General features: G+C 32.1%; 1 protein-coding gene across 2 annotated transcripts in view; it reads right to left on the reverse strand.

Moving 5' to 3' along the window:
- Positions 1-19,163, reverse strand: part of LOC105227501 (uncharacterized) — a 157,179-nt gene that overhangs the window by 38,273 nt on the left and 99,743 nt on the right. The window lies entirely within an intron of this gene.

The following is a 19,163-nucleotide window of genomic DNA, read 5'->3' on the forward strand; positions in this document are numbered from 1 at the left end:
GTGGCTTGACTGTGAAGAGTTCTAAGTAGTTGACAAGTGTTACGGTAGCTGAAATCTGAGGTGTAAGCGGCTTTGTCTAATGAATTTGAGAATAAGCACTCATCTCAGGGGATTTGATAGAATATGCATTGAAAATTTGTTTTTTTAATTATTTTGAACTTTAATTCTGTAGCAAATAAAATATTTAAAAAATAAGAAATAGCACAAAATATATGTTTTTAAATATGTTGATATATAAAAAAGAAGCCAGCTCATTGCATACGTAAAATCGCTATATATGTATATCGTCACCTAAAATGCAAAATAAAGTATTATAAAAAAAAAATCGAAAATGAGTTTTTATTGCGATGCACGATTCATTACATCATTTACATATATGTAGCATAAAATTTTCAGCTTACGCTGTGGATATAACCGATATGTAACCATTACATAACCAATATATAACCATTTTATAACCAAAACTCAAATTTTTTTATAGTTTTTCTTTCGCCTGTAAACTTTTTAAAAGTAATATTATGCTATTTTGCATTTTAAGTGACGATATTTGTTATATGCACAAAATTTTGGTTTTAAAAATAATGTTAAATATTTTTACAATTATTTTAAAAAAATTACAAAAATTTCTAAAATGTTTTTCTAATATTTTTTCTGTCAAACAATTGGAAAAAGTAATAGCCCTTAATTTCGGACCTCATAAACTATACTTTGTAGCATAAAAACGCAGAAGAAAGGGAACCTAACCTTCAAATAGATTATGTCTATAGTCTTTTCAAGAGACGAAAATAATATACCAAAGAGTACTAAAAATAATCGTATATAATATACAAATAGCAAAAAAAAAATTCAAAAAAAAAATAAAAAAAAAATAACAAACCATTTTTATAGAGCAGTAAAATTCCCACAAAACTATTACAGCGACGCATTTTAAAATAATTTTTCTCATAGATTTATCAAATGTATAAAAAATAAAAAATAAATTCTTCAAATAATCAAACTTCACCATTAATATCTTTTATACGTTTGGGTCTACGAACTTTTTTGAAGAACATTTAATTTTCTATTCCATCATCTATGCAATGAGATATTTATTGAGGTAGTTGGAAACGAGACATGAACTTTCCTGTCTGCTGGGCGGAGGATCTTCCCATAACAATTCAAAACCATACTTGCAGCGGCTTTCTTAGAAAATCAACCAGTTTTTCAAAGTTCCAAGCGAAAAACACATCAGCTTTTTATCCACCCTAAATTCAATACAATTACTCATATTTATGTACTTAAGGAAGTGAAGTTTTCTTGAAAAATATATATATTTTATAAACTGAACAGCTTGTTGTTAATTAGGGCAATATATAGTTTAGTCAGAAAAAACAAATTTTAATGAAAAAATGTAGAAAAAATATCACAGCAACTTTATTATAAACTAAACTATTATTTTAATCTACTGTAACAAAAATAATCACTGTTCAATAGCCAAAAACTTGCAACAAATTGACCACATTCAAAAGTTCGCCAGCCAGCATAAACGGAAATGCCAAACTGCCCAGTCATAACCAGTCATACACAAACAAATCACGAATGCCTCAAATCAAATTTGGTTAAATAAAAGGCCACAAGAGAGTCGTGAGAAACTCCGCTGAAACTAAGAAAGTTTAAAAAGCCCACAAGCGCGTAGATATTAGCGCCTGTGGCTACTAAGCATATTGACGTATGGCCAACTGACTTTGAGTTTAATTGCAAGGCAACACAAAAGTGCAGTAAATCAAGGGCTAAGCGCGCGTGAAATAGAAATAATAGCAATAAGGCACTAGATAATGCTTGACTACTAAACATAGCTGCAGCATACTGAAGAGGTGACTCACGCATGCGCGTATCAATAGCTAAGCGCAGCTAGCTGTGAGTGGAATCCCTTATGGAATGCATGGAATGCGGAGAATGCGTGTAAAAATGCGGTGAAATATTTTGTGTGTTAATTCATATTAAAATGCATGTATGTTTACGTAACAATGGCAATATACAAAAACTGTCAACTTAACTTTTGGGCTTTCATACAATTACATTTAGCGTTTTTTTTTATTTTGACAGGCTTAACTGATTCAGCTGTATGCTGTACAACAACAGCAAATCAATCACGCAGCAGTCAACGGCTAATTGATAAGGCGATACGCTACAAAACTGGCTACTTAAAGGCAGCATGTGGGAGGGAATAAGGAAAAGGTTAATATTTTGAAAAAAAAAAAATAATAATAAAATTTAGACAAAATTAAAAAAAAAATGTTTGTTTATAGGTAGATCACTTTAGGCTCAATTAGCACTAGATGATGATTTTTTTTATTATAAATCTCAACTTTTTTTTTGAAAATTTTTTTTGAGATAAAAAATTAAAATTTTGAAAATAAAATTTGATAAAAAAATTTTTGAGATAAAAAATTTAACATTTTGAAAAAAAAATTAAAATATTAAAAAATAAATAAAATTATCCAAATTTTTTTGCTGTTTTGAAAAAAAATAAAAAATATTAAAAAAAAAAAATAAAAAAAATTTAAAAAATTGTAAATATCCAAAAGCTCCAAATGCATAAAACAACAACAGCATACAACAAAGAAATTGTCAACCACTTAGCGATGCCGCATGTATCGTCCGTGTTTCGCAGAAGCAAAAACATACAAACTTGAAAAAGTTAAAAATCCCACAACGATTGAGAAAATCGTTAAAAAAAGACAATTAAAAAAAAATTAACAAAAACTCATTGATACTCTGCGCTGAAAGTGTTTGGTAAACACTGCCCAGCGTCGAAAGGTTTTCAGCAGAAAATTACCAATATTAAAGCAGAAATGGCAATGAAGCATCAATAAAATCGAAAAAAATGCACACGAAATAGCGCTTAAAAATCACTACGGTGTATAAATTGCTGATACAACAACAGAAATAGGCACAAAATACTTCAAAATATTCAAAAAAAAAATTCGAAGCTTCATTATGAGGCCTCAAAAAGCAACTGAAAAGGTCAAAACGCCGTTGCTGCGCATTGTGGCTGCCCAATAACAATTCGAAAAACAAAAATAAAAACAAACAACTAACTGAAATAATGCTAAATTAATTTTTCTGCCAACTTTTTTTGTTGTTGTTGCATACGCACTTTACAACTACTACCAACAAAATATGTAGCATTTATGCGCCGCCATAGCAACAAAAAATAAATAAAATAAAACAAAAACCAAATTTGCGTCTTATAGCGTGATATGTACGTGTGTATATATTTTTTCCTATTTTTGATGAGTCAAATGGCGCGCGCTACATAAGCAGATCGCCGTAGCAACCATAAATTTCGCTGCTGGTCCACATGAGCTGAATGCTGAACGGCGCGGTGTTGCTGTAATGCGTGCTGCCCTTTTATTTACACCGTTTTCCCTGTGTATGTGTTTGTGGCTTAAAAGTTTTGATCTTCATCACATCACATTTTTTATTATTTTTATTATTACAGTTCTGGGTATTGACTTTACATGTAAAAGTATATTTTTTTCTCTCATCTTACATTTGTTGTTACACGCGCCGCGCTGTGTTTCTTCTGAGTCATTTGGGCTTAGCTTTAATTTTTTACCTTTTTTTTTGGTACAGCACTGTCGCTGGCTTTTAGTATTTTTTTTGTTTTTGAGCTCATCAAACAGCTAATATGCATTAAAACCTTTTAATGTTGGAAGTTTTTTACTGTTTGTTGTTTTTGTTTTTGTCTCTAATAGGGTTATTGTAGTTTTCCCATAGTCATTGGGTGTAGAAAAATCGAAAAATATTAGGCCTATTAATGCCACCGGCATAAATTGCGCACGTGTAGCTTTTGTTGTTGTTAATTTATTATGCTCACATTTTTGTAATTTCTAGTTGTGGCGAATTGTAAATTAATGTGTGTGCGTTTTTTTAACTTTAGTGTTTAGTTACAAGTGATTTATTTGTTTTGTTTGCAAGCTCAGCTGCTCACTTACAAACAAATCCATAAATACGAGCATATCAAAAGCCTTAAGCCGAGCTGTATATATGCTGTATGTAAATTTATGAGTAATTAAATAGTGTTCTTCAGTAATAGTCAAAGCGGAAGGATTATAATATTTTAATAAATTATTTGTTGTTGTTTTTTCTTAGCAAGGACACAAAACATTCTTCAAAATTTGTATTAATACTATTCTTGAATAATAGTGCCATATTAGATATTTTAGATATTAAATTCTTCAGCCACGAACAGGAACATTAGGGTACCTCTAAAAGTTCTCAAATGCAAAATGTGAGCTAATTTTTTAGAAATATTAGTTTGTCAAAGATCTCTCCTCCGCCTTTTTGTCTTCTGAGTGGCTATGTATAAAGCGCTACAGAGCACGCATCTGGCAATACTATATACATATATTTGAAAGGTCTTGGCATAACCTACAAAACGACGTTATGCATGAGTAGTTTGGATATGGCATGTGGCCTCTCATAACATCGCCCAAAAGATGTGAGTTAGTCACCAAACCATTTTAAGCCATCTGCAGAAGGCTGGATACACAAAAAAGCTTGATGTTTGGGTGCCGCATGATTTGACGCAAAAAAACCTTCTGGACCGAGTCAACGAAAAACGCTGGGAGACGCTTATAAGAAGTATTTAGAAAATTAAGTTTTAAATGCCATAATAAAGAATTGCATTCAAATATGTAAAAATGTAATGTTTAGTCAGTCTGGGTCAAGTTTGATCAGTTTGATTAACAAGAATCACTGGAATTCAAATTCAAATTTTATTTGGAATGAAATTGGCTTTATATCCTACCAAGAATTTATAACTCCGCAGCAGTGCTCGAATTAATTAGGAAATGTGTTCAGTTCCTACAAAAATAATGTATTAAATCTCACCCACTTTGATTACCTGTTGCTCATACTTCTACAAAATGCATAAAAATTGGAATTTTATGAAACAATTAACAAACGAGTCGCTACAATTAAAAATATTAACTTAAAGTAGTTCTGAAAATAACCACTAACTCACAGCACTGCGCTTTAATACCAAAGCAATCAGCTTAAGTTACACAGAATAGCATTAAACCAACATTCATAGAACACACAGTACATTGGAAGCGTGCCCCAACAGCCTAGCACTTAATATATCCACGCAATTAATGCTTAAAAAGCCGTTGGTGTAAATCAAAGCAAACAATTAATCGAACGTTAATTAAAGCGTGTGCATTGTGCAGCAGGTAACAACAGCAACAACAATTTATTATATAAACAATAAATTCTCGATGACAAAAAGCCACAAATTATAAAAGTACGCGCATATGCTCTTATATTATATATGTATGTGTGCATGTATGTACATACTTGCCTTTAAATTAAGAACGCGCTTGGAAAAGCACGTGCCGTTGTGACTTATCAGCACGAAATTACGCACAAAGCGCGGCTGAAGAGCACAACAACAAACTGGCTGCACTTTACAACAGTGTCGAATGCACCTTTATATTCAACTATATTGTATATAACTATATATATGTTTGTACATATTTATTACTAAATAAAGTGGTACTAATTTCCAACTAGAAAGCGCAAGAGTGGCAGAAGAAGAAGAGCTAGACAAATAAATGTCAGATTGCAGCATAAAGGCAAATAAATATGCTTGTTTGCATTAGGCGCTTATCGCGTTGTGAAACACATTTCAGCGCGACAAACAAACAAACCAAAGCATAACTGTTGTGGTTTATGTCGAGTTTGGTTGGATTGTGCGCCACAAAAGCGGCTTGTCGCCGGTAATGCGCGTGTTGCATTAAATCATAACATTTTTATTTATCTAACTAATTTTTTTTTTACTTATGCTCTAACACGATTGTGACTGTGATTTGGATGCAAGGAAAAAGTTTAATGTTTGCTGATTACAATATTTTATTTATGTATGTATGTGTATGTGTGCATGTATTTTTGTGTGGCACAATTAGTTGCAACAATGTTTCTGTAGCAAATCACTATTTTACATGTACTTTACTGCACCTTGTGATTTTTTTCAACGCATATATTACACACAGTGACAATCACAGATATATGTATGTGAATATTCATATATTCATCAGGGTGTATATTATGCTTTATTTACTTTTATCATTGTTGTAATTGCAGTTTAACGCATATCTTGCAGACTATAGACAAATATAGAGGTCTATGATAAGCCCTGACTAAGTCAATAAGCATATTAAAGGGCTGTCGCAAATGTACAAAGCGATATACATATATACATATGTACATATAATCCAGAGAGATCATGTATTATCCTATATTTATGCATGTACTGTGCTCCACTTTTCTTAGTAAATACAGCTTTCGTTTGTGATAATTTTTCAAAATAAACAATGATTGCCACAAGCAGTGAATAGTTTTCTCTAAAAATTGTAATTATTGGAATACAGTGCTATCAATATGAGGAATATGACTGAATTTTAAGCAATCCCGAAAGTTTTGGAAAATTTAAAGGCATTTTTAAAAAATATATACTATTACTCATTTAATAATGTAAAAAATTTTAAGCTGCTGTAGAGCTATTAAACTCGGGATCCCGAAATTTATTTGAAATTCAAAGGGATTTTCCAAAAAATTATACTTTTACCCATATTAGAATTTTATATATAATTCTATATAGTATGTATGTTCTTCGGGATCCCGAAAATTTTCGGGATTCAGCGGGATTTTTAAAAAAGTCATACTTTTAACCATTTTAATATTTTTTAAACACGTGTAAAGCTATTAAAATATTCGGGAGTGTTTGGGATTTTTAAATTTATAATTTTCTTAAATTTCGAATTTGTACTCACACACGTATGTATGTATGTACGAGTATGTTCAGATTAGCACTGTTTAGCCTTACTTCATTTTTTGTTTAGCAGTTTTGTGTATGAATATTTTTAGTTAAGCAATATATTTTAGCATGCAAAATTATAACAAGAATAACAGCAAAAAGTCGATTGAAGCACTTACGAAATATACGATCGTAAGGCAACTGAGTCTGGTTGTACTTTGGAAGTAAGATTATTAAGTATTCCTCACCTAAACTAATGGCGTCGAAAGCATTGCCATTAACGGACGTCGAAATTGACTCCAATTATACTAAAACAAATATTTAGTTGACTACCTTTTAAAAAAAATTTGCTCTAATATTGCATAATAACAATAGGTCTAGACTACTGCAAACCACATTAAACCGTCTCTTTCGGTATTACTGCTGGAAATGCAAATAAGTAAATTACATGAAAGGCAAGGTAAGAGGGACATGTAATGGATATGTGGGTACTTTAATAAGGCAAGATGCTAAAAAGACTTACAGGAGTTAGCACCTTCAAGATAATGATTTGGTCTCTTAGAGATCATTATATAGAAAAAAAGAATAGAAGTAGACTATACACTACAAAAGAAACACAAGTAAATGCTCAAAAAGTACACACAGTCATAAATCAAGTTACATAATGAGCCAAACTACAGTTACAGACAGGCACCTAGCTCTACCTAGAGTAGAGAAACACCTTACTTAAGTAAATAAATTAACCGCCGACGCCATATATGTATGTACATGCACACATATATAGAAACACAAAACTAATGATAATGAGTTGGCTATAGAAAATCCACAACTGAGCACCGGGATAAATGCACTCGCTCATTAACATTTTATTGAATTAAAACTTATCGAACTATCAAGTTGAGTTAGCATTCAATCGCTCAATCCATCAATCAATCACTTTACTGCTCACTAAGCAAATGATGAATTATCATGTGGGTAAATAAAATGTCAACAAATCAGTGGAAGAAATGAACTAAAAGAAGGGATGAAATGAAGGTACAAAAAAAAAACAATTATTTTATGTAAATTTGTGTGTGTGAGCATTGAGAAAAGTCTGTGAAATTTGGTCAAGCGCAACGAAAGTGTGTGTTTCCCCTCAAAAGGTGAGTCACTCGCACATAAAAAAGTGCAACAAGCAAGCGTCATAAACGCGATTTAATACCAAAAGTGCCATAAAAAAATTAGAATGAAGCAATGAGCGCACAAAATGTAGCAACAGGCTCATAAAATCTATTTTTAAAGCTGCTTTGGGTGTCTATAAAAAGATTCTCGTCACATGTAGGTAAGCGAGTGCTGTCCCAAAATGACTTTAATAAATGCGCGTATGCTTGTAAAAAGCGCTTAACATTTGCGCCCGTCAACATTTAATTTACAAAATACACGCGAAGTCTGTACACGCGTCTCCTCAAGCTTCGTGTGTATGTGGGTATCTTGCTCGTATCACTTTTTCAATTTTACTTGCAATTAAGCAACGCTACTCACAACTAGCCGCTAGTAGATAGTAGGTATAGAAATGGTAGGCAGCAAGTGTATTTAGTCAGAACTTTAAGACAGTGTGAAAGAGTGTCTTCAACCGCAACGGTCGCGCTGCACGGCTTGCGTGGGAGATTCCCAACATTGGCCGAACGATTTTCATAATTTAAGCAACACGGCGTGTACCCCACTTCTAAGCGCTCTGGTTGGCGGCAACGACAAGTCAACGTTTTAAAGCAGATTAATATTTGGTTTTTCAACTTATACTGTCTTCTTAGGATTTGACGGCATGTTTTTTACTGCCGCTGCCTTCTAATGTTAATTTATGTCTTGAATTAAAAGTCAAATAAAAGGAGCAGCAAGGCAAATACATACAAGTAAGAAAAGAGGAAGAAAAAAATTTCTAATTAAAGCCGGATAGCGGGTGGTTAAGGGTGTGTGGTTCTATGCCTTCGTAGATATATTTATAATAAACTCTTTGAGATTACGAATAATCGCATGTTTTATTAATCTTATTATGTTACTACATTTTATAATATTACTAATATATTTTGTAATGAAAATCTTTGTTTTATAATTATAAAATTTATTATTTTTTATATTTTTTCTATATTTTATGTTTTGTTAATGGAAGAGAACACGTTTTAGTTCATTTTCCCCTTTGCGAATTTTTTTTTCAACTTCGGTTATAAAAATTTGTAAAAAAAATATTTAAAGAATTTTATAGAAAATATGAAATTTTAAGTCTGAGAAGATTCTTACGCAATTTCATATTCTTATATGTATTCACAAAAAATATTATTTGTTATAGTATTACAAATGTTTAGCTGTTAAAGGGAATTAGAAAAAAAATAATTAAAAAAAAATAATGTATTATACTTACGCTTTTTCATTTTTTAAGTATTTTTATTAACTAATTTTTTTACTTTAAATTGAAACTGCTATAAGCTGACATTCTCTAAAACCCAAAGAAATCTTATCCATTGTTATTTATTATGTATTTTTATTATATTATATAATACATATGTTCAACATTTAATACGTTTTTTTATAATTTTCATTTTTTAAGTTGTTTTAACTAATATTTATGTTTATTCTAAAAAGTACCGAAAGCTAATATTGTTGACATTTCTTGTTTGCATTGCCTGATTCTAAGTACACACATATACATACATGCATGTATTTACCTTCTGTTGGCAAACAAGCGGTACGCTTTTTCGGCACCTCCTTTGTTTTAGCACACCAAATTCAAGTAGCAAACAAATGTTAAAAGCCGAGAAGAACTTTGCAGTTCAAAGCCATGACAACTGGCAGTAGTACAGAAGTAACAACAACAACAGCAAGGAACCGAGTAACAACACAAAGAAAACAAGAGCAACAACAAACTCCACTAACATTACTTCCACAATGGAAATAAAAGCAAAAAAATTGTTTGGTACGACAAGAAGGCAACAACAATATTTACAAACGACAATAACAACATCTACAAATCACAACAACAATATTTAAAAACCACAACAAATTAAAACACAGTAAAAAAAAAACATTTCTTGTAAAAAAGTTGTGAGCCAGAAAATTTCAAAGTAAAATGCAAAGCGCTTGCACACAAGCTCAAGAACATCGGAGACAAAACAAAAACACTTTACAAGAAGTGACAGGCACTGCAAATGCAAACACGACATTCATATATACATACATACAAATGTATGTAATGTCTAAAAAAATGCACGAATTTGTTAAAAATGAGAGTAAAATTCTGAAACCTGCTCAAAAAATTTGCTCTACCGTTGATTTATGATTTTTGTATTTTCATTAAAAAAAAAATGTTCCACTATAAGTTAAGATAGTTTGGTCTTTTTTTGTTAAGTTGTTGTTGTTGTTTCATATTTAACTATTGTTGTCATATTCATATCACTATCACATAACCTATCCTGGTCAGAAGACAACTTTCAGAGAAAAAAGTTTGAGCGCCACTGTATATTACTTCCCAATTGTATATATATAACGTGTATAAATAAGTTTCGTACTACAACATTTACTATAATAATTGTACTACGCTCCTCCTCATTTAATTTAAAGTGATTTTAATCACTTACGCCCAGCTCTTGCCCTATTGCTATTGCTTCTCTCCTTCTCTTCCTAAATTATTTATATATACCCCACTTCTATAATTATATGTTATCCTATTTGTATGTTTCTTTTATAATATTTCTGTTCTGCTTTGGATCCATAATAACAAGTTTCCACTTTTCACCATCTTCTGCCTCAACATCTTCTACTTCGAACTTCCCTGCAATCTCCTCTCTCTTGACTTCTTCAATATACTCTTAACCGCACACACGATTATGTATATTATTATTCTTCATACGCCTTCTTTGTGTCGTCATTGTTTCACTTACAGAACGTTCCCAAGCAGCCATTGTCCGAATTTCTATTCCCGTTCCCATTCAAATTCTCACTGCCGGTGACAGTCTTCCAACCCACTCTCTCTCTCTCTTTGCTTAAGTCATCGAGTATTTCGAAGTTCTTCTAGAAGACTTCACTCGCTCGCTGTCTACGTTCATTCACCGGTCGGTTTTCTTTGTTATTATTATGTTTTTGTTGTTGACTGGCTTTCTGGCACACACACTACCTTCGATGCTTTCTACGATGTTCCGTACTCGCACTCATATGTAAACACTATTACACCTACTCTATCACCTGCGTGATTCTGTGTGTGTGTACTGACGATCGTCACTGACAAAAAATGGTACAGTCGCGCGCCATTTTACGAATTTTCCGAAATGCTGATCTGTTGGCCGATGTTTTCCCGTGTTTTTCTTTCGTCATCTCCTCGATTCTCTCTTCATCTCGCAGTAAGTCATGGTGGAGTATTTGTTTTGTTGTTTGTGGTGATCTTTCTTAGTTGTTTGGTAGGGATGTGGATAGCTGTTTCTTATTTTCTTTTCAAGCATAGTTTTTGTTGTGAATATCAAAGGTGATGCTGGGGTTAGCTGAAGTGTGTCTTATAGGATTTTCTTTCACGTTTTTTTTGTATTTTTTTTGTGTTTTTTTATTCTATTTTTATTTTTTGTTATCATTATTATTTTTTTCGAACATGCTTGGGGAAAGTGCTGTTATGATCCTGCATTTATGCATTAGGTGTTTATAGATTTGTGATTTGGGTGACTTTAAATATTGGATTGATAAAATTGACATATTTTCAACATTTTTGGAATAATTTCATCAATTAAAAATTTCGAAATATACATACATTCATAACGAATTAAGCTTCTAAAGAATACGAGCTTAATATATTTTATTATTATATAATTTAATTAATAAACTAAGGACAAGATTGCCACAAATTCCTTTGAATTAGAGAAACTACCGAATTAAATTACGTTGAGAGCTTTTAGGCTTATTTAGTTTGTATAATTAATTAAGCAATTTTGATATTATAACTTAGGTTGGGTTGCCACAAATAAGAAGTGATTGAGGAATATTTATAAAATTGTTGAATTAATTATCCTTGGTGCTTTAAATAATTTTTATTAAAATTTTGATATGTAAAAATTTTTATGTCATATCAAGAATGGGGTTGCCACACATTTTTATATGAAAATTTTTTAAAATTTATAACTCAGTATGTAACTCAAGAAAGTTAATGGTATATACAAGAAAAAACTACGAAGACTTCCAGTACCTAGTTAATGGTAACCCTGACAATGTTGCCACCATATTTTTGATATGCAAAAATTTTTTAAATTTTATTTTATAACTCTGTGTGTAAGTCAACAACGTTAATGGTACATAACTAGAAAATATTGTGCATAATCTATGTATAAATGGCAGCCCTGTCACATATAGTGGGGATATTATTTTATAAAATATGTCTTCTCATATAAATCATGCAATTTTAATATTTAATAAAATATTCGTTCATATACATATGTATGTATATTAAAGTGAAATATTTTTGGTATGGGGTTGCCACATATTTTAAATTAAATTTGCGCGTAACAAAAATAAAAAGTATAAAGCAATATTTATGCTTATTGTTGCAATTCTAGAAAAATAAAAGTTGATCGAAAGTCATAACTAAATTAAAAATATATACATACATATGTACATATATGTATATGTATGTATTTTCTAGAAAAAGACATTTGCAATTATAGTTGCATCGATGCTAAAAATTCAATTTATCAAAAAGTATTTGAAAAGAGACTAAAGCACGACTAAGAAGTCATAATTTAGTTATAACAACTCAGTGAGAAATATTTTTTAACAGAGTTGCCATCTAACAGAAAATGAACAATAATTATAAGCTACAACAAGAATAAAAAACATTGAAACCGATGGAAAATGAATATTATGTTAAAAAAAAATTAAAAATTAAAATAAAAAAATTAATATAAAAAAAATAGAATAAAAACAATTAAAATAAAAAAGAACTATAGAGTTGCCACCGATGATAAAAATTCCAGTTATTAAAATGTTTTGAAATATGACAAAATCTAAAACATAGTGCCAATTTAGTTATAATAACTCAGTAAGAAATATTTTAGCAAACAACGTTGCCATCTATAAGAAATTTAATATTCATGCTAAAGTACTTTAATAGTAACATCGAAATAGTGGACAATGCATTGGCTTCCTATTATTTAGGAACACTTTAAAACATAAAGAATATTTAGCAGAGTTGCCAGACTGTTTAAGGCTAAAGAACTTAAACGAAAAGTAAAAAAAAATTAAAAATAAATTTCAGTACTCAAAAATGTATAAATTCTGGTAAAATTGAAGACTTAAAAATATATATTCCTCATCTACTTCCATTTCATGGCTCGCAACTCTGCATACATTTAATATTCTACAGCTTATTACTTAAAAATGGCCAATGTTAAACCATCCTCTGCAAAAAATAACAAAAAAACTAGCGCCATCTAATGCAAAGTGGTTGCAGCAATTAAGTATCACACCTTATTATTTTTTTATCTCAACTTTTTTCCGCTTTTCACACATTTTCCCACACACTCACCGCTGCTAACACGCAACTGCTTTTTTCGCGTTAACAACTTTCCCGCAAAGTGGCAGCACATAAATTAAGTGGCATGCAACATAAATTGGCTGCTGCAACACAGGAAACTAACCCTCAACGGCAAAGAGTTAGAATACAATTTTATGAGTTATGGACATAAACAAGGAGCAATATATGTATGTATTAAGTGCGCTTTATGCAAATAGTGGTGTAATTATGTAAGTGCGGCCATTTAATTAACATATTTAGCACGTAATTTATCATTGCGCACAATTAAGCTTCAAGTGTGGATTATTTCTAATGCCATGCAATTGTCATACAATTTCCTTTGTTTACTTTCGCTGTGATAAGCCATTTTTTATGGCCACTGAGAATTTCAGGAATGAACATTAATCAACGACAGCGACAACAAAATGACATTTCAATTTCCACTTAAAATTAACACAATGGAAATTTATGCGAAAGCGCAACGAAAATGCAACCTTCAATTACAATTGCATGCATATTTATGTATGTATGTGCTCTGTGGCAGCTAAGCAGCGGTGTGTGGCGTCCACTTGGCAAACACACACACATACAGTGCATAGCCACAAGCATACAAGTATGTACTCAGCCTGGCATTGTGGTGCGCTGCCGGAAATGAGTAGGCGTTCGACGCGTCAGCTAAGCGCAACAACAACAGCAGCGGACAATTGGCTGCCCGTGTCCTTTAGAATTATTTTTGTGACTTTCGCCTTGTCATTGCTGGCCTGTAGTCAGTGACCTTTTGTGCGATAATGCGGACTAGACACACCGCCCGTCATCGCTAGTTAGTCATTGGAAATTTTCATTTGAATTGTCAAATTTTATGTGCGCGCACACCTCTCGCACTTATCAGCCGCGATATACTGAAAAAATACCGAGAAAATGCACGAACACTGGTAGTTAACTGGTGTTTTATGTTGCCCATGTGCAGTGGCATGCGATTTTTATGGTGTTTCCCATTATGTGAGTTATGACTGTTGCACATAAATATGCTGCGGTCTGTGGGTATTCCGATAAAGTGCTTGCGCAGGCGCAGGCGCATGTGTTTTTAGTGGCGGGAAAATTTATGCTGTTAAGGACAATGAAGGAAATGGTAGTATAATTTGGAATGAAGGCTATTTTCCAATTATAATGCACTGTTAGGTTGAAGGAAATTTCTTCATGGTTGTAAAATTGATGAAATTTTGAAAAAGAATATTTACAATTAACCCGTCGCAAATTAAAAAAAATAAAAATTTGATTTAGACTAATTTTAATTAAAATTTATTTAATTAAGCCTTATATAGACATTTGATTAAAGATGTGGTCGACCTAAAGCTTTCGGCTGCTTCAAATATGGGTTAGAGAAGGTTATACCAACAAGAAGACATAAAAGCCTAAACAAGAAGTCCTAAAAGCCAGTATTTTTTGCTATAATAGCATTTTAATTGCTGAATATATGCGGTATGACCAAAAGCGCCCTTAAATGAATTTGATAAACCCAAGTACTTGCTAAAAATCTTAAAAAATTAACACCATCAATATCAACTTATGATAAACAAGTCAATAAAATAACTGAATTGGTGCTTGAGAATCAACGACTATTATTCAGAAATTTTACTGGCATTGTTGGAATATCGGAAGGATCAGTGAAAACCATTTTGAAAGATCGTTTGGGCTTAAGAAAATTGAAAACACGATTGCTTCCAAAATTCTTAAATTTTTTTCGAAAAAAGCCGTCTTGCTTTCTGTTTACTAGGATGTTATGAAACATATTATTATTGGCAATGAGTCTTGGATCTATGCTAACGACCCGGAAACAGACTATCAATCGTCCGAATATCGTGGGAAGGAAGAGTCAAAGCCGAAAAAACTACGTCAGAGCAGAAAAGTCAAAGCCAAAGTTATTTTGACAGTTTTCTTCGATTGTGTGCTGCACTCCGAATTCCTCCCGCCCGCCAAACTAACAACACGGAATATTATTAGTGTGTTTTGCGGCGTTTGCTACTTTCAAAAAGAGGCCGGAACTATGGACCGACAACTCTTGGTTTTTGCACCACGATAATGCACCATCGCATACTGCATTGATTCTTCGTGAGTTTTTTGTAAAATTTTCAACCCACATCGTGCCGCAACCATCGTATTCACCTGATTTAGCTCCTTGTGATTTCTGGCTATACAGTAAACTTAACCGACGGCTCTTGGGAAACCATTTGAGTCAATTGAAGACATTAAGCGAAATAACAACTGTATCGAGGATTGGAAAAAATGTTGGAGCAAGTGTATTGGGGTCAGGAGGATAACTTAGAGCGGGAAGTCAAATTATAAGGATGCGAAAATATTATAAAAATATATTGCACTCTGAGGAAAAAAATTGTAATTTTTGTGAACTTATGGAATACTTCTCACGTTTTTAACCGAAAAAATTTAAGAAAATATATTATTAAAATATATTATTAAAAAATATTTAAAAAAAAATATTATTAAAAAATATACAAATAAATTTTTAAGTATTCAAACTGCATTTGCAAATGAAATAAATTCCATTTAACATAGATAAATGCCTGCAATCGCCATAAAAAGCATTAGCATTTCATTTGCCACAGTTAAATTAAGTACTAAAAGGTCGAGCGGCTGTGAGATGTCGTTGGCGAGCGAATGGCCCGCGGAGAATTGAAATCTTGTTTTCAAACGACATCAACAAAGCCGCACATCAAACGTGACGGTAAATTTTAATTTGCAAAATGTACATTTATATATATTATAGTTAAAGGCAAATGTATATTTTTTGCAACAAAAATAAAAATAAAAAAGAAAAACAAAGAAATATGAACTGAAGAAGCGCCAGCCAGTTCAACTAACGAAGCTAAAACGGCGGCAAAACAAGTTTCGAAACGGAACTCAACGCTGCAAAAGTCAAAGTTCATGAAAAGCCGCTTTACTGGACACATATACAAGCGCCATTTGCGGCTTCTGCAAAGACAATTTTGCAAAGTGACACAACAAAAACAAAGCAGCGGGCAAACTGATTCTCACAACTAATCAACGCGTGCGCAACAAAAGACTTAAGCGGCGAACGCGGCGGCCAAAAGAGTTGTGGAGCTTGTAGGAAAATACATATTTGAGGATATACTTATGTGGTAAATATATATAAATATGTATTTGTATGTATGTATATGCATGGTTAAATCAGCACATGCTCATCACAAGCCTTGGGCTGTTCGAGCGCCTGTTGTGAAAATCCCTCGGCCACAGAGCAGAAAACAAAAAGAAAATGTGTGGGAATTTTCCCTTAACACAACACCTATGCATTTTCCATCCCTCCACGAATCGGCAGCTAAGCAATAGCGCCATTATAATGTCATAAATAGGCGCAGCCAACACGCACTTTGGCACACACGCACACAAACCACCGTTCACTTGCAAACGGCCGCACTGAGCGGTGGCACACCTGAGGGAAAATCGCTGCCGCTGCTTTATGGCTGGGAACAACAACAATCACGCACTTGAAATGGGTTCTGCATGTGATGTGAAGGCCCTCCAATTTTAACGACTAATTACAATTGTGCACATCTTGCGAACAACACACATGTACAAATGTATATCTATGAAGGCTTACATATGTATGTATGTATGTGGAGAGATGTGTTTGTGCGTTTTGGTTTGCGCACGCAATATGATTGTTTCACTTTTCTGCAACAACAACAAAGAACTTGTAGTGAGCTCGTCTAGTTTTCCGCATTATGCACACACGCACACACACTCACATAAACTATGACAGCCATAGCAGAGTATATTTGACAGCTCGCTGCAATGAATGCAGTTAGTTGATATTTTATGTTTGTATTTTCTTACATTTATTTATTTTATAAGTAATTAAAAATTATCACATATAAACTGCTTGTTATTATTGGCGGTAAAAGTGGCAAATGCGTTGAATTTCTGACATGTGACGTGAGTAAATTATTTCTGCAACTTTTGTGTGTGTCTTAAATAAGATTTTGCCACTGTAAATTGGAAAAAAAAATCGTTTTAAATGAGGAAGTCCGGAAGTTTCGTTGGCAAAAATTTTATGTCATATTAGCTATACATTTTCTGCTTTGGAAGACCAGACATGGATTTTAATATTATTGAGATTATTTGAAGGTAGAGAACTCTAGTTTAAGGTCTAGAAGTGAGGTAAGTAAATGTTTGAGGGTGTAAGGTATCTGAATCGACAAATGAAAGCAATTTATCTATGTTTGCCTTTGAAATAGCGCAGTGATAGACTATGAAATACAAATTTAGGGCCAATAATCACACGAAGATCAGAAATTTGTCTCACTTTGGATAACCTGTGAGCCAAAAATGTAGTATAATAAGACCTGGCAAAGGAACGGGCTATATGTATTGTGCGGTATGCAGGGAATGAATCACACAAGCTTATTTGTGAGAGTTTTTCAACGCAGTGTATCGTTTTTTTTCAGTGTCGATGCGGAAAATTTCTTCGAAACGGTTGGATCGATCGGTTTAAAATTTCCATGAGACCGTCTTGGACATAATTGTCAGGTAATGAACGAGTAACAAATTTTTGATGATAATTTTGATTTTTTATGCCAAACAGAAACTTTTATTTTTCACGAAAATAGACTCTTTTTTGGAAAATATAAGTCAAACATCAAAATGTTTGATTGATTTGTCAAAAATCAAAATATTAACTAGTCCTTCGCTTATTACCTGTAATTATCTATAGTAAAAATAATTTTTTTTTTCATTTTTGGATTTCTGATAATTTTAAGCAGAAAAATCTTTCTCACGGCCAGGCAACGTTTTTTTGAAAGCCCTCTTGGAGATCGGCGATGTAGTTCAAGAAATCCAAAAATTTTTAAAATGAGGCACCTGTTATTAAAGTACATTAAATTCTGTAAATGTGCATAACTTTTATTCATTTATTTAATAAAATGTCTGAAAAAAATACACCAGAAAATTTACTTTTCTGACTTATAAGCGGCTATAACACCATGAAAGAAGTAAGAAAATACATTTTTTATGGATAGTATAATATTAGGCGCATTCAATATTAAAAATATGAAACTTTTTTTTGTAAAAAACACCAACAAAAACATGGCATCGAGCAAAATGATACTTACAGCAGCTAATCGCTTGCGCAACGAAAGACTTAAGCGGCAAACTCGGCTGCCAAAAGAGTTAAGAAGCTTGTATAGGAATGTATATTTTTATTTGAAGAAATATATAAAAAATAATCAAAAAAAACTTTGATCCGTGCGAGTATTCGAAATTAGCTGATGTTATCTACAGGCAATGCCATTGCAACAACAACGAATGAGGTCCGTCTTCCAGTTTATTGCTAAATAAGTAGTTAGGTGTCAAAAAATGCGAATAAAATATAATATATATATATTTATACATTAGTTGGATGAAAAGATTTTGAAATTGAGAGTCTTATAGTCCATTAAATTCTTTTATAATAAAATGTATTTGGATTTTATCGAGTTTTAGCCTATAGAAGACCGAAAAACGGGGTAACACACTGAAGAAAATTATTTACCATTAATAATTATAACTGTTAAAAAATATTTTTAAAGTAAATTTTTTGAATCTTGTCGAATTTTGGCCTTAACGTCGCAGATAAGACTGAAAACACAGAATTAAAAAAAAATTAAATAAAAATAAAATTGAATTAAATAAATAGAAATTATTCCATAATATTAAACATAACTTTTCAAAAATATATATTGTATTAAAATACATACACACAATTTCATTAAAGAATCTATAATCTTGCCTATAACTATGCCACAACTAAGTTTACATTCCACAAATTTA

Source organism: Bactrocera dorsalis, chromosome 4 (assembly GCF_023373825.1).
Source record: "Bactrocera dorsalis isolate Fly_Bdor chromosome 4, ASM2337382v1, whole genome shotgun sequence".
In the NCBI taxonomy this organism is placed as follows: Eukaryota; Metazoa; Arthropoda; class Insecta; order Diptera; family Tephritidae; genus Bactrocera; species Bactrocera dorsalis.